The sequence below is a fragment of the Platalea leucorodia genome, assembly GCF_965183815.1.
Source record: "Platalea leucorodia genome assembly, chromosome: 7".
NCBI classification, from domain to species: domain Eukaryota; kingdom Metazoa; phylum Chordata; class Aves; order Pelecaniformes; family Threskiornithidae; genus Platalea; species Platalea leucorodia.
In genome coordinates, this window is record NC_138829.1 from 43,230,935 (window position 1) to 43,242,835 (window position 11,901).

The 11,901-nt window shown below is 53.2% G+C and overlaps 1 protein-coding gene across 8 annotated transcripts in view; it reads right to left on the reverse strand.

The window, feature by feature from the left end:
* MGA (MAX dimerization protein MGA) overlaps positions 1 to 4,928 on the reverse strand; it is a 64,605-nt gene extending 59,677 nt beyond the window's left edge. For all 8 annotated transcript variants that reach the window (XM_082318741.1, XM_082318738.1, XM_082318740.1 and 5 more), the window contains exon 1: positions 4,729 to 4,928. The gene's annotated coding sequence lies outside the window, so the exon portion shown is untranslated. The remainder of the gene's footprint in view (positions 1 to 4,728) is intronic.
* Positions 4,929 to 11,901: the final 6,973 nt, after the last annotated feature.

Here is an 11,901-nt window from a genome sequence, read left to right on the forward strand (position 1 = left end):
ACGAGCACTAGCCGAAACTAGACTCACTAGCTGAAAACAGCAGCTATCAAAACCAACTGTGCCAATATAATACACTCACAGTGGCCGTCAGTCGGCAGAGCCTAGGCTACAAGTTTATTACTAACTATGACCAGGCAGCCCTGACAGTCGTACAAAGTCCCAAGTTTTGGCCATTAAAAAAAAAAAATAAATTTGAAGACCTGAAGAATCTAATGATGTTATAGGCAGAAGTGTTGTGCAACGTGCACATTAAAAGGGTTAAAATACAAAAACATGCTTTCTTTAGCCGATGTTTTGCCACTTTGGAGAATGATTAACGCAGTAGCACCCCACAAGAAAGTCTGTTAATTCCGAAACTCCGAGTTGGATTAAACTGCCTATGGAAATATATCTAGTCCCATTTTCTATACCATAACCTGCCCCACTGGCCTCCAACTGCTTCTCCAGAAGAGTACTAGCCTCCCAGAGTTGAATGTTTGCTCTACACAGGTGTCTCGAATAACTTGCATCATCTATGACAGCTCTGGACCCCTGTCCTTAGGCAAGAGAATCCCAGCCCAAATCTACTTCAAGAAAAAAAGTTTACATCATTTTATGATAGAGAAGTAGCTTAAGTTCTTCCTTTAGCTATAGTGAGGAAGTATAATCCAGTGTCAAGAAGATTAAAGGTGTAAGTGGTGGCAGAATCTAGCTAAAAAGTGTGAGATTTAAAAAAAAAAAAAAAAAAAGGCAAGAAATGGTCGGGGCGGGGGGGGGAAGGGGGGGCAAGAAATCTGCTTTTCCAGATTTAGGTTTTCTTGCTGATGCAAACATGTTAAAACACAAGCTCCAGCTGCACACAATGCACTATCCCCACAGCAAGTATGACACAGCTTGTGCACCATCAGATTTCAGCCCAGAGCATCCCTTTATACTAAAACCAAATTCACTTAACACTCAGAGCCCTGACTACTGCAGGATGAATAGGTGGTAGTTCAGGAAGTGCTTCATCAACTGCCAGCGACACCCCTGCAAAAGCAGCAGCTTCTATTGGAGGAACCGGGCAAACACTTGCGGGGGGAGGAGGAGGAGGAGGGAAATACCTGCTTCACCTCTCCAATACCAGCACTTTGCCGCAAGAGTCTGAACTTTCAGCCCCCCATAAAGTCGGTGCTTTGTTTAACAGCATTAATCCTGCAACACACAGTGCACAATATTCCCCGTCTCCCAGGAGTTACCTGAGCTTTTGGGAAATACAGAAATCTTCCCAAATGCTGAAGACGGCAACATGGAAACACCCGATCCATTTATATAAAGTATGAACCACTGGTCAGTGGGCAGGGAGAAAAGCCAGCGTTCACTACAAATAATTGCTCTTTTTTATCTGTATACAATATGTTATTATTTCAACATTTAAAATAATGTATTTTACATTACTTTCCATATTTTATCAGAAAGTTGTTGATATGCCCACTACTCATACATTCCATGATTGCTGCATTTTTTTTTTAATATACTATCATTTAAACTACTGAAAATTACAAAATAAAAGAACAAAGCAATGTTTCATGCTTTTTGCCATGCAACACTGGCAGAAACAAGGCATAATCAGCAGGAGTAACACCATTTTGATGAAGTTCAGTCTCTTTATGGCTATCATGAGGAACATTTATCACATACATGAATCTTCAGCTGGCGATCTTGTCCACATCATAGAAAAAAAATGAGAGCAAAAAATAAGAAAATTCAGAAAAACAAGTCAGGCGAGTAAAAAAAGCCCTCATCTGAGCTCAGGACTATCCTACCCATTCAGCTGTTGTCTTATAGCAATACTCATTGCTAGAGCCACCAATGGCTCATGAGGTTAGAATTGCCAGGGAATCTCTACTCCCCTTTTAAATTATGGTAAAAAGGAGAGTAATGCCAATTCAAGTACCAGACTGTTGGTGATGGGTTCCAGGTTTATATCCATCTTCTTTATTGGCTTACTGACTTAGCCTGTGGTCAGGCAGGCCACACCATATTAGCAGAAAGCACTGTACTGCAAGAGTTAGCAAAACAGCACAATTCCACCATCACAAGTATTTAATAGTAGTTAGGCCACGATCTTGTCATTCTCCAAATTGGCTTCTCCTGAAGACAGTGACTGCAGCAATGAATGCGAACATTTTCATTGTAGATATGTTTTATCTGGCTCCCACATTCATTTTCTGTCTTTTATGCCGTTCACATCCCTTACTGCCTTTCCGTTTTGGGCTTGGTTTAAAAAAAAAAAAAAAAAAAAAAAAAAGAAACCACCAAACTTTCTTCTTCTGGTTGCTTTCTTCTCATGACATTCTTCATCATTCTTCTCACCCATATCATTCTCACTGCATTCTTCCTTATCCAGTTCAGAAAAAGATATATCAAGGATTTATCATAGGTATTAAAAACAACCAGAATCCAACAGTGAAGGCACATTGCATCTTTCTGTGGAGAGAGAAGAGCAACTCCACCACCATCATTTGATTGATTGTTCTAAAGTCACGTGGTATTAAAAAAAAAATCCAAAAAACAACACACACCCAAAAAAAAAACCCCAAAACACACACCACATCCTTAATTACAGAAGGACAAGACATCAAGCCTTGCTGGTGTCACAACTAATGGCACTGTTTCCTACGTGCATACCATGGCTGAACTTTTTAGTAGATCCTCTGCTGTCTATGAACAGCAAACAGACAACAGCCTCTTCTTAGATGAGAGCTCCTTCTCACTCCACTAGGCAGAGATCTATTTCATTGTGTTTGTAAAAAGAATGTCTTGGACTTCCCATTCCTTAGGAAATTAGGTGTTTAAAAGCCAACATACACAACCACATACTTTAGAAGTGATCTAGTTGATTTGAGTGTAAATGAAGAAGTGGCATAAGCTCAAAGAAAAAGAATTTCAATTATTTTTTTTTCTGGTAGGTGACCAAACAAGTTTATTCACAAGCGGGACTAACATTGGTTTCCTCCAGTTGCACGTTTCCCTCCCATGGCAGGCACAACAAACAGCATCTGCACCAGCACTAAGCAAACAGTAGGTGAGGTTAATAGTCAGCTGCTGCCAGATGGAATACGTAAGGGAATGAACGCTGTCCATCTCCGCCAGACCCAAGAACTATGATTTTTTCCCCACGTTAACACACACGCGCACAAAAATGCTCACCCACAGCAACATTTTTCAAGCAGAATCAATTCCCCATTCCGGTTCTCAATACAGACTCCCAAGGAACGGTGCCTGAGGGCACTGAAAGGGTGCTGCAGCCGCAGAGCCAGCGGCCGCTTCGGGCAAAACACCTTAAAGTGGCAAGACCAATTCATCAGCCTGCCCTCTTCTTTACGCAACCTTCGGTTTTCAAAGTCTGTAGCAAGTTCAAATCTTCAGGGCCTCAGCCTACACCATCAAGTGCAACTAAAGACGACCCATGAGCTCAAACACTACGTTGTTAGGAATAAGGCAGTGTGACTGCGTAAGTTTTGGCATCTTAAGAAGCTAGGCAAGAAACTCAAACCGCATTATTGGAAACCACTCATCTAAGCAGGCTGATGAAATACCTGCTAACCCTCATGCCTACCAACTACAGACCGAGCTCAGTTTACCGTTTTTTAACCCCCTTTTAAACTGCTTATCAACTAGCATGGTACCTAAGGCCACCAATAGCCACGGAACCCAACACCGGCACCGGCCCGCTCCTGCAGGAAAGCACCGTTGTTTATTTATTCGGCTCGCCTCGGCGGGGCCGGCCGCGACAACCCCGGCCGGCTGAGCGCGCAATCCCGCCACACGAAGCCGCCTCCCGCGCCGCGCCGGCGCGTCCTCGGCTCGGCAGCGCTCGGCCTCAGCCGGGGAAAGCTGGAAGGTACCAGAACAACGGCGGGGCCGCGGCGCCCGGCAGCCGAGCCGCCGGTGACGGAGCGCCGGCAGGGCGCGGCGGCGGCAGCGGGGGGTGAGGGGGGCGCTGCCCCCGCCCGCCACCAACGGCCGCCTCACGCGACGTGCCCGAGCGCACGCGCGCCGCCGCGGGCCAGCGGCCGCCCTCGGGCCGCTCCGCCGAGCCGCTCCGCCCCGCCTCCCCCCAACCCCACCCCCGAAGCCACCCGCCCGTGGCGCCGAGCGGGCAGAGGGGCGGGCGCGTCCTCCGGCACCGGGGCAGGACCCCGGGAGAAGCTCTCCCGCCGGGGCGGGGCGAGGCGCGGCACGGGCAGCCCAGCCCCGTCTCATGGGTGGCGCCCGCCACGCCCCCACCGGGGGACGGTCCCCGGGAGCGCGATGGCTCTGGGAAGCGGCAGCTGCTCGGGGCCGGGCCTCACCCGACCCTTCCCGGCCGCAGAGCCCGGATGCGGAGCCGCGGGGCTGCTCAGTCCCTTTACCCTCCTCCCCCCGCCCCGCGTCAGGTGACCGCCAGCCGCTGCCCAGCCCCCCATGCCTCCGCGACCCCGGAGGAAGCGGCGCGGGCCAGGAGCGAGGGCAGCCCGCCCTCCCGCCGACCGGCCCGCCCGCCGCTCCCCACCACGGCCGCCCGGCGGGCCCGCGGCCCCCTCGCCTCAAACGCGGCCCTCCCGGCCGAAGGGGAGGGAGCGCGCACGTGTGATTGGGCCGCCGCGCTCACGTGACGCGCGCACCTCACGCCACCTCCTCGACTGAAACTTCAAACCCGGGGGGGTGGGGGGGGAGGGGGAGGGGGGAGGGGACGGGCGGCGCCTGGGGGCGGCCGGCTCCTACCTGCCTCCCGCCGCCGGCTCCACGCGGCGCGGGGCGCCGAGCAACGCCCCGGCCCACGCGCCCCGCTCGCGGCTCCTGCGGCCTTCGCCTGCCACGCGCAACCTCCTGCCGTCTTCATTGGCTGCAGCAGCCCATCACGTGGGCCGCTCCCCGGTTTTCCTGCCCCCCTTCCTCTCGCTTCCTCCCCCCCCCCCGCGGCGGGGCCGCCCCCGCAAGGCGGGTACCGGAGCGGCCGGCCGGGAGGCGGGCGGCGCTCGGGGGGGCGCAGCCGGCGGCGGCCGCGGTAAAGCTGCCTCGCGACGCCCGCCAGCGGCGCGCTGCCGATTGGCCGGGGCCGCCTGCCGACGCAGTTCCGCTCCCCTCCGCCGGGCCACGCCCTTCCTGCCCCTCCCCCGCCCTTGCGCGAGGCAAACACGCCGCTCGCGCGTGGGCCGCACGGGCGCGCGTTCGCCGTTGGCGGGCGAGCGGTCGCCGTCCCCGGGCCGGCGGCGAGGGGCGACCGGACAGCGGGCCGGCCCCGCTGAGCGGGGAGGGCTCGCCCGCGCGGGGCGGCGGGGGTGCGGTCCCCGCCGGCGGTGCGGTCCCCGCCGGCGCCTCCCGTGGGCGCTCTCCTCCCGCGGCTGCGGCGCCGCCGGCGGCCCCCTCAGGGCGCGGGGGGCCGCTGCCCGCAGCCGCCCGGCCTGGCGCCGGCTGCCCGCGGCCTCCCGTGCAGGGGACGGGCGGCGCCGGGCGCACCCCGTTGCGCCGCCCGGGGAGCCGCCGGCGGGGCCGTGCGCGCCGCTGCAGCAGCCGGGGGGTGCCCGGTGCAGCGGCCGGTACCTCCGCGGCCTTGTCTGCCCTCCTTCCTTCCTTCGCCCGGCGGCACCTGCACATCACGGAAAAAGGGGCGCATCTGCAGCGGGGCGCGGTGCTGGATGGCGGTTCCAGCTGCTGTCGAGCACCCGCCGTGCGACGCCGTTAAACGCGGTTCATAAACGTTTCCGTGCCTCTCCAACGTTGCTTGCACAAAGCCTCCCTACCCAGCAGGACTCCCGGGGGCAAGCGTGTTTGTTGAGCATCCACAGAACTGCAATCGTACCAATTACTGCGCTAGCGGGAAGCTACCCGTGGTTATTTATAAGCTGAAAGAGTTTAACAAATAAAGGCTGTACGGGGTCCTTCGGCACAGGGACGTATTCAATAATATATCTAAATATAACAGCCCTGCGCCGCTTCCACAAAAGGTGACCCTGGAGACTACCACCCAGACAGTCTATATTCGGTCCAGAGTAAAATAATAGAACAAATGCTGAAGAAAAATAAATGCATAAACAAAAAGCCATAAGCTATAGGCACCGTGGGTGCATACGGATAGGTGCGGCTGGATGAACTGAGTGGCACTCGTAGCCAACAGAGCATGGTAAGTGTGTCAATGAAAAAGGCGAGGCACCTCGTGTAGTCTTGGCAAATAATTTCAGGTTGACTTGGGTATAGGCAGATGCCATGAAATGGAAACTAATTAAAAATGGAAACAAAAGGTGATGGTAAACAGCACGGTAATGTAGCCCTGGGCTAAAACTTTTGTGGTGGAGGTCTTGCCCTCGAAAGGTGCTCAGTCACGGCAGCAATCAGCATTCCCCAGGCACGGTAACGTTACTGAGAATTCATGACAATATGGCTTAGGAGTCCATGAGGGATGTAGAAAGGAAGGTGTCTAATTAGGCATACATTTATACTTTTACAAAATTGAACTTCCTTTGGAACTGATAATCAAATTGAGTGGTTGCTTCCCAGATCACCGCGAAGCTCAAAAATCTCTTCTCTCACCTATTGGATACATATTTTTGAGGAATCCATATACAAAGGTTACAAACGTATTAACCAGTGCAGAAGCTAAACCTTTGGTGGGCTTTTGCAACCTTGCAGCCAAAGTTTGGAAGCGTCTGGGTGTCAGCTGAGCGCACACTGGCGGGTTTAGTTCGTCTTTTTGGAGTTCATGAGCAGATGGAGGGACAGCCAAGTTTCAGCTGCTGCTTTGAGATTCCTGCTACAATAACGGATGCGGTGCCCGATTCCCAGCTGCAAGGTGTGTTTTAGTTAACAGGCCAAGCAGAGGAAACGTCACGCAAGCGAAATTTACCATTTGACATTAAATGCAATGATGCTGCAAACCCAGGAAGGAACACAGAAGTAATGCAAAGGCAATCAAAGATGCTGGGGCTCTGGACAAATGAAAGATAACACATGCAGGGGAAGTAGGTCACTGATGTTTATTTCTCAGGGGAAAAATACATTTTGACTGGAGCAGTTTTGAAGGAAACCTGATGGTGTTTGTGAATATCAGAGAAATGAGCCAACAGTGTGATATGGCTAAAAAAAAAGCATTGTTTTGGTCTCTAAGTGCCATCCTTTATCCAAGAGAGGCAGATCTCCTGACTGCTCTGCTGAAGAAACTGCTACGCAAGTCAGATTTGGAAATCTTAATTTTGAAAATGTGCATGTAATTTGAAGCCAAAATGCCCAAATTACACAATGAGGTTTTGAAGAACAATTCTTTGCTGCTCATTCCTTCTGCCTTTTTTTCACCTACGAGCAATCTTCTGTTTGTTCATTAATCAGGGTTTTTTTTGAAAGCTGAGTATTGGGAAGCTAGAGTTTATTAGAGATTCAGGGAGCTTAAATAAGCGAGAAAAGGAATATTCTGCCTCTCCCGCTCCTTTTCTTTCTGAATAAAACCTTTAAAAGGGAAAGCTGGGGGAAGAGCAGTACCTGTTCTTCCAGGGGCACGTTTGCCCGGGGACCACATTGCTCTTCCACATCATCAGCTCACCCAGAGGCCGCCACTCACTGTCCCACTTCTCTCTGCTCTCCTGTTCACAGATCATTCACCAGAGACCACCTCCTCTTCAATCTAACTCAAACCCAACTTTTTCAGCTCTTCCATTCCCACCCATCCCAGTAAGAGTGATAAAATGGGCCTGCAAATCCATTAGGAGGGTTCCCACTGAGGAACATATTTAGGAAATAAAGGCATATGCTTTAGAAAACTGAGCAGAAACAGGCACCTCGTTTTATGGGAAGAAATTATACAGGTTTTGAGTGGGCTGAGCTCGTGGGAGGAAGGAAGTGTGATACAAAGAGAAAGGGCGGCGCTAAATCTGGTCTATGCCTAAGGCTGGCATTTTATTGCCAAACTCATTACTCGGTGTGTTTATTCCTGATGACTGCAGAATTCAAACCCTGATAAACAAATTTTGTTCTTCCATTAATAATATCCATTTATAATTAGTCATAATGTAAAAATTATTACATTTAAACAACAATAATTACATTTAACAACCACCACCACCCTTATGTTTGAAGTATGTTATTTAAACGCTTTAATCAATCATTCAAAGTCTGCAAAATGTCAGAACTAAGGATGCAACTTCCTGGGCACTGAATGAGTCAGGATCATATGAAGAAAATAATGTGTGAATATTTCATGAAATCAGCATTACGCACGTGGGAGCCAGATAAAGATTGCTGAGATAATTGTGAAGTTGGCATTTACTAGCTTTCTAGTGTCGATTTTGCATCCCAAATAAGGACTTTCTCATCTGAATGTATGGAAAGAGGTCATTGATGGTGGTTGCTTTCTAAGAGTTCCCTAATGTTGTTGTCATTGGGCAAAGTTTTAAAAAAGATCAGTTGTCTTGGTTACACTTGGAGCTGCTGCTGTTGTCCATCATCCTCACGATTTAAGCCCGAACCTTCCCTTTGTACCTGTCCCCAGAGCTGCAAAGGTAGCAGTGTAATTGCATAGCAAGAAAGGCTCTTCTTTCCAAAGCCTGAGGCCGGGGACCAGCTGCTGGGACTGGAGAGGTAACGTTAGGAGGAAGGCCTGTCCAGATTTTCTTAAATAGTTCTGCAAGGAAAAACAGTGGGCAAAGTGGAAGGCCTGTCACTAGCCTTATTGTTGATTTTTCTTTCACAGATGTAATAAAGCCCACCAAGAGCTCACCTGAGGTCCCAGACCACTTCCTTCTTCCTTCCGCAGCCTTCCTTCTTGTATCTTCGGGTCGGCGGCTGGTGCTGGTGAAGACACCTCTCTGTCTCTGGACACACGTGAGAGCCTGCGCCGCTGAGTTTGGGTTCCTGTTTTCTCTTTTACAGAAGGCTGCAAGATGGCCAAGCCCTCTTCTCCACACGGGTCTTCCCGTCCCAGCTTTCCTCCACAGGGACCAGGGACAGTCGCAACCTCTGAATTTCCCCCTCGCTGGGCTGTGCAAACTGTTGCCCTGCCCAGCCCGAGGCAGGCAGGGCAGAAACAGGACTGCAGCCCCTCACCCTCTGTCCTTCTCCAGAGAGGAGACATGCCGCAGCACCCAGACGAGGGGAGCTGCTGGCTGGGCGCCTTTCTGCCCAGTTTGCTCCTGGCACAGCGTTTATTTAAGGCAGAAACCTCCTGGGAATGCATCTGTGGTGAGATGCTTGGACCTGGCTTTCTTGCTGAGGGCCGGTTCCTGATGGGCACAAGCCGGCTTTGGCGTCTGGCTCAAGATGATCGCTCCCTGAGGAGCCCTCCCAGCGCTGCTCCTCCAGCCTCACCGTTCCTCCCAGCTGATTTATTCACCGGGGGTTTGGCTCTTCTGCCGCCATAAGCCTTGCCGAACCCGGTCTTTTTCTCTCCTTTTCCCCTTTTGAGGGGACCGCAGCCTGACGACCCCTGCCCTGCCCTGCCCCGCCCCGCCCCGCCCCGGCGCTGGCCCCGGGCCGCCCCGTCCCTGCCGCAAGGGGTTAAACCTTCCTCCCCCAGCGCTGCCGGGCCGGAGGCTGCGGGCGCGCTCCCCCTCGCAGCCGCCCGAATCTGAGACCTTTTAACTGATGTGGGCAGGGGGACAAACCTTTCCCCCGGGACGCGGAGGAGGCCGTGCGGCGGGCGGGGAGGAGCTGGGGGCTGGCTCCTGGCTCCCCGGGCCCGGGCCCCCCCGCGGGAAGGCGGCGGGCCCGGTGGGCGGCCGCGGGTGGCCCCAGCGCGGCCCGGGGCTTCTCCCTGCTCCCTACGCAGGATCCCCCCGGGGGGCACCGCGGGGGCCAAACCCGGGCTGCTCCGGGTGCGAATGAGTAAGGAGCCGCCCCAGAAAGCACCAGCTGCAAAGCCCCGCGCAGGCATCTGCGAGCAGCAGCGCAGCAGCCGCTGCGGTGTCGAGGCACCTGGCTTGGGGGCTGCTGGCTGACCGGCCGCTGGGCGCCGAAGCCGCTGGCTGGCTCCTACAATTATTTCTTTTTAAGCTGGAAGTGCTGATGATTTCTCAGACACGTGAAGCCAGTAGTTCTCATGCTGCAATATCCTCATTGAAAGCAGCTTTGAGAGCCCCAAACCATATGAAAGATCTAAAAGGCAGACTGTATCCTTGCCGTGCAGCCTCTCCATCCTGCCTGCACCCGGGCGAGGAGATGTGAAGCAGGCACAGCTCATCCCTCCTGCAAGGGCCAGAGCTCTGCCCCCGCAGCCCAGGCTGCCAGCCGCCAGCGCGCTGGGGCCGAGGCTTTGGCCCTTCCCCAAAGCGGGAGGCCTCCCCCGGGGGTAACAGGGAGGAAGGAAAAGGGGGAGAGAGGAGAAGGAGAAAGGGAAGGGGCTGGCACCAGGGGCTGGGGCACCGCTCAGAGGGGGAGCAGTGGGGACACCAAGTTTGCTGGATGGGTTGGAAACCATCTTGGGACCATTGTGGGCTATCTAGAGGCTCCTGTACTTCTGCAAAATTTTTGCCCTCCCCAAGGGTTCGTGAGTGGCCAACAGCAGGTGGGGGGAGCCCAAGGCATCAGCCATCCCACTCGTGCCTGAGGGCACCCTCTCCCCTCCCCAGTCTCCCAGCCTCAGCAGTGCTGCCCTGGCAGAGCTAAGCAGCGGGATGGGCAATTTTGCCATCCGAAGCAAGCTGCTGCCCTAAGCACCTGCCTGCTTGGCTGCCACCCATGTCCCACCTCAGAGGCTGATGCAAAGGAAAAATAAAGCTCCTGAGGCAGGCGCATAACCCAGAGCCCAGCTCAGACACCTGGCAGCAGCGTACCAGCCCTCACCGTCTCGCATGAGGCAAGGAAACTTGCTCGAAAGCTACAGCTGCATCAGCGAGTAGTGCAGCCAGAGTGTGTTCACAGACCAAAACAGCTGGTGCTAGCAACCTGCCGCTTGTGCTGGAGCCATTTGGGGCAGGGATGGTTGCTTTAGTCCAGCTTCTCTCCGGCCCTGGGAACTGGCGGCCCTTTGGCAACCCGGGTGCCATAGCTGGACTCCTGCAGCCCACCTCCCAGTGGGGCTTCAGCCAAAACTCCCTGATGCATGGTGAGTAGAGACTGTCAAGACATTCACTATGGAAGCAGCATCCTTATCCAAAGCAAGGACACGCTAAGGTGTCCACTTCAAGCCAGTGTTCACACATTACGTATTTTACTGAAATGCATCCAGAGAAATTACAAAATGGCAGAGACAAGGCAACCATCAAATACACAAAGCACTTTCGCCATAGATGCTGCCAATAAACAACATAACCACATCACAAAACTGCATAAGCATCCTAGGGAGCAAACATGCAACAAACTCTGCACGGAGCTGGCACTTGTCGAAGGCGTTTCTGCATCTCTTCCCAAGCCTGTTTCACTGTTCGCTTCACAGGGGAACTCACCAATTGTGCATTCAGAAATCTCATCAGGTTTTGCATGCTAAATGTCAATGCAAAGCAAAAATTACTAATTTGGGGCCAAATTCTCATTTCAGTTGCTTCCTGTCGTTTTGCAGGAGTCAATAGGTATAACTGAGTGGAAGTAAGAGTCTGGCCAAGAAAATCTCCCAACTCTCAGACTGTGTGGAGCCAGAGACCAGAATTTTCTCTCGCTCAGCAATCTGTTACTCCCTCTCGACAGCTGAATCACATTAAAATATATATTCAGAAACATAAGCAGGATTACTCTTCACTGTTCACCAGCAAGACCGCTAAGCAGAGTAGAGCACCGAGGCTGGATGGGGGAGCGTGCCTGCCGCCCCAGACCTCCAGGACAGTTCAGTGGTGTGGTGGTGAAGGTCTTGAATTGGTCAGCAAGGCAAAAGATCCAGCTGGGCACACACAGCATCCTTGCAGGTGGGAATGCTGCCGGGGCTCAGGGACTGCCGTCGGTGCTGGGGCTGCCCCAAGCCAGGCAGGATGGCAGCTCTCT